This window comes from Euprymna scolopes, chromosome 38 (genome assembly GCF_053919585.1).
Source record: "Euprymna scolopes isolate OS-2025 chromosome 38, ASM5391958v1, whole genome shotgun sequence".
In the NCBI taxonomy this organism is placed as follows: domain Eukaryota; kingdom Metazoa; phylum Mollusca; class Cephalopoda; order Sepiida; family Sepiolidae; genus Euprymna; species Euprymna scolopes.
In genome coordinates, this window is record NC_136519.1 from 34,648,190 (window position 1) to 34,653,189 (window position 5,000).

The 5,000-nt window shown below is 30.2% G+C and overlaps 1 protein-coding gene across 5 annotated transcripts in view; it reads right to left on the reverse strand.

The window, feature by feature from the left end:
- The window catches only part of LOC145263131 (uncharacterized), a 126,163-nt gene that overhangs the window by 76,061 nt on the left and 45,102 nt on the right, over positions 1-5,000 (reverse strand). The gene's annotated exons all lie outside the window — the stretch shown is intronic.

The window sequence follows — 5,000 nt, forward strand, 5'->3', positions numbered from 1 at the left end:
TTGGATAGAGCTCCTAAGTAATTCTCAGTTGTGTTTTCGGTCACCTACACTGACGGAAAATAGCATGCTACCCTTGTTGAGTAAATAAAGGGTTCCGTTCAAAATTCCGTCCAAATTTCTGAGTTCGACAGAAACATTCCCGAGTTTGACAAGATACACCTGAAGAAGGTAAGAGGTCACATCAACCAAAACGTTTGTGAAAATGACACTCACAATGATAACTGTACTCTGAAGAATCCAAATAATACGAATAACCAATCCTCATCTAAAAAAATCAGAAACGTACCATGAAAATCGTTTAAGTATAATCCTTAAAAGTAGTGAGTAAAAACCATGATTTTTTTTCGAGCACCCGGACATTTCAAATTATGAAAGGGTGGGGGAAAGGACAGGGAATAGCAGATCAAGCAATCCTCATTGCCTGAAATGAATTTGGAAAGAAATCTTCCTCTACAAATAAAAAGTTAACAGTTGATGTTTTTGTTTACGTCATCATAAATGATAATAATAATAATTGTATATGACAAATTAAATCACTAAAGTAATATACACCAGCGCCACCTGTGGAAATCCCACAAGAGGCAGATTCATATGTAATATATTGATGTTAGCATTCTGTAGATATTCAGCGTAAATGGGGACACTCTAATATTATTGTAGCTATTTTGTTAAAACTACAAACGTATTTATCCAAGACAGCGTAGATAAAATACGCTAAAATATGATACTTTAATTCTTGCAGATTTCGTATTTATTATTATAAATTTAATGTTCTATCGATTTTTAATTTTTAAATGTTATAAGGTTGCAATTTCAAAAATAAATAAAAATATATCAATATGATTTGGGTTCATCAGCTATAATCGAAACCGAATCCTAAACTTATATATATATATATATATATATATATATATATATATATATATATATATATATATATATATATACTTATATCTATATCTATATCTATATCTAGATATAAGTATATATATATATATATATATATATATATATATATATATACTTATATCTATATATATATATCTCGCTTTATATATATATATATATATATATATATATATATATATATATATATATATATATATAGTTCCTTCAGCTATAATCGAAACCGAAACCGAAATCAAAACTTGTGAAGAATTCTTGATAAATTATTTATATAAAAAATAGATTACTAAGGTGCCATCATCTAAAATCGAAACCAAGACTTATGAAGAATTCTTGATAAAATTATTAAAAACAAATAGATTATTTGAGTGCCATTAGCTATAATCGAAACCGAAACCAAAACTTATGAGGAATTCTTGGTAAAATTATTTATGAAAAAAACAGATGACTTAAATGGCATCAGCTACAATCGAAACCGAAACCAAAATTATGAAGAATTCTTGGTAAAATTATTTATTACAAGAAATGGAAGTACATAACAGTTAAACGACCCGGATGTAAGCGTAACACAGAAAATAACACACACGCTATCGTATTTAATATATAGATCAGAAAAATACAGGCAATATTTTTTTTTACGTGGAATACTCTTATATGTGTCGAAAATTAGAATTAAAATAAATGAATAAATAAATAAATATGTTTATTAAAAAAAAAAAATCCGTATTTTGACTGGTCTCTGAAAAGTTATATATTTTTCAAATTTCAATACATTCAAACATTGGCAATAAATACTATCACTACTAACTCCAACGTGCACGCCAGGGCACAAATCCACTGAACTTGCTCATAAAAACATCTCAATATTCGATACAAACAGAAAACCGCCGTTAAGTGAAAACATGTTGCGTTAAAAGAATAAAAAAAAAAAAAAGAAAGAAATATTTCCTGATGAAGACACTTATATGGGTCAAAGATTAGAAATTCAATAAATAAATTACACCGGTTCCCATTAGATCACCAAAGTTAAGCAATGTTGAGTCTGGTTGATACTAAAATGGGTGACCATTTGGGAATTCCTGGTGCTGTATGTGCTCTCTGCTTATCTCGGCATTGTTTTCAGTCATCTAGCACTTCTCCTTGCCGCTGGACTTAAGCAGTATCGATTCAGGAGAGGTGCGGCTTGGGATTGTGCAACCCTTGCGTCACAATTACATGCGCAGCTACCCTTGCAGGGAGCATCCATTGTCTCCTGAGACTGAACGGAGAAATCCTCATCATTAATAAATATATATGTTTATTTTTTTTAAAAAAATCTGCATATTAAGTGGTCTCTTAAATATGATAAATAGCCTCACTCTTAGAGAATTGCTGAAATATTTCCCCATTCTACCAGGCTTAATCCCTCTTTGATTTATCGTGGAGGATAGAGTTTGGTAATACTGCGTCTGCTTGTGTTTGGTAATATATTTGGATTTAATTTAATCCAAATATATTACCAAACAAGCAGATGCAGTATTACCAAACTCTATCCTCCACCATAAATCATGCACCATAAAGCATGCATTGCATGCTTGCATTAATTTTTTTTAAAAGTCTGCTCTAATCCCTACATAGTACCCCAGTAGATGTTTCCCCTGATAGTAGCCCCCTACACCAAAGTGGCAATGTGCCTTGTTTGGGGTGAAAATGTAATTAAAAAAAAAAAAAAAAAAAAAAAAAAAAAGCCATTCTAAATAATTTTTTTTTAAAGTCTGACGTTACTGTAAGAAGCCATTCTAAATAATTTTTTTTAAAAGTCTGACGTTACTGTAAGAAGCCATTCTAAATAATTTCTTTTTTAAGTCTGACGTTACTGTAAGAAGCCATTCTAAATAATTTTTTTAAAAAGTCTGACGTTACTGTAAGAAGCCATTCTAAATAATTTTTTTTTAAAAGTCTGACGTTACTGTAAGAAGCCATTCTAAATAATTTTTTTTTAAAGTCTGACGTTACTGTAAGAAGCCATTCTAAATAATTTTTTTTAAAAGTCTGACGTTACTGTAAGAAGCCATTCTAAATAAATTTTTTTAAAAGTCTGACGTTACTGTAAGAAGCCATTCTAAATAATTTTTTTTTTAAAGTCTGACGTTACTGTAAGAAGCCATTCTAAATAATTTTTTTTAAGTCTGACGTTACTGTAAGAAGCCATTCTAAATAATTTTTTTTAAAAGTCTGACGTTACTGTAAGAAGCCATTCTAAATAATTTTTTTTAAAAGTCTGACGTTACTGTAAGAAGCCATTCTAAATAATTTTTTTTAAAGTCTGACGTTACTGTAAGAAGCCATTCTAAATAATTTTTTTTAAAAGTCTGACGTTACTGTAAGAAGCCATTCTAAATAATTTTTTTTAAAAGTCTGACGTTACTGTAAGAAGCCATTCTAAATAATTTTTTTTAAAAGTCTGACGTTACTGTAAGAAGCCATTCTAAATAATTTTTTTTAAAAGTCTGACGTTACTGTAAGAAGCCATTCTAAATAATTTTTTTTAAAAGTCTGACGTTACTGTAAGAAGCCATTCTAAATAATTTTTTTTAAAAGTCTGACGTTACTGTAAGAAGCCATTCTAAATAATTTTTTTAAAAGTCTGACGTTACTGTAAGAAGCCATTCTAAATAATTTTTTTTTAAAGTCTGACGTTACTGTAAGAAGCCATTCTAAATAATTTTTTTAAAAGTCTGACGTTACTGTAAGAAGCCATTCTAAATAATTTTTTTTAAAAGTCTGACGTTACTGTAAGAAGCCATTCTAAATAATTTTTTTTAAAAGTCTGACGTTACTGTAAGAAGCCATTCTAAATAATTTTTGTTTAAAAGTCTGACGTTACTGTAAGAAGCCATTCTAAATAATTTTTTTTAGTAATGAAACAAAAACTAAAACGTTTCTGAATTTTTGAGATGAGGATTGGTTATTCGTATCATTTGTATTCATCGGACTACTGCTCTCATCTTGAGTGTCATTTTCACAACGTTTCAATTCTCAGTGTGGGTGACTAAAAAATATAATTGCGAATTACTTAGGACATCTATCCAGTCATGGCTAACGGAACGAGAGTATGCTACCCCCATGAAGTAAATAAAGGATTCCGTTCTCAGTTCCATCCAAATTCCCGAGTTTGACAGAAGCATTCGACAAGATAAGCCTAAAGAAGGTCAAAAATCAAAAGAAGGTGAAAATCACACTCAAGATGAGAACAGTAGTCCGATGAATCTAAATAATACGAATAACTAATCCTCATCTCAAAAATTCAGAAACGTAATTGAATTGTTCGTTTCTCAACATTTAAACTTGAAAGATTTCTCACCTTTTCTTTTTTTTATTTCAGCAACAATTAAGCTTACGATCACCTTATCTAACCCTAAGTCTAAGGAGAGCAAGAAGTACAACTTTATAGAACACTCTACTCTTGCAGGCCTCTCAGAAAGTCGGAACGAAGTAACAGTAGCTCATCAACTGATCTTTCTCTAGTTTGGATAGTTACTTCTTAATCTTTAATCTGATAAATTCAAATGATACAGGGTGGAACGATGAAGTTGTCGCCCTAAAGAAAACAATCCTTTATTTTGAAACTTTCATTCAAAAAAATCAATTGAGATAACTTGATTATGTACTAAAGCTGACATCTATACATCTATTCAATATAGCCGGCTTCAGTCGATACGAGTTCAGAAGTAGGACTATGCCTTTTCCCCAAGTGTCGGTTGGAGCTCGGTGAATCCTCGGCAGATGGTGGTGATCAGTAGAATATCTGAGTTCCTCAGTAATCAATCCTAAAAGGTAGACTAAAAAGTAAGTTTTCCTTTATTCTTTGTATATGTCACTGTCTTTCATAAATATCCACTGAAATAAATGTGTTAATTGTACTTGCTCTTAGTTGTTTGTTCTAATCATATGGATGTGTTTGTAATATATGTTTAATACATGGACTGCAAAATCTGGATTGTCTGGTTTGCTTATTTTCTGTTCTCCTTCCCTCTGTGTGTGTGTGTGTGTGTGTGTGTGTGTATATATATATATATATATATATATATATATATATATATAGTAAGTTATAA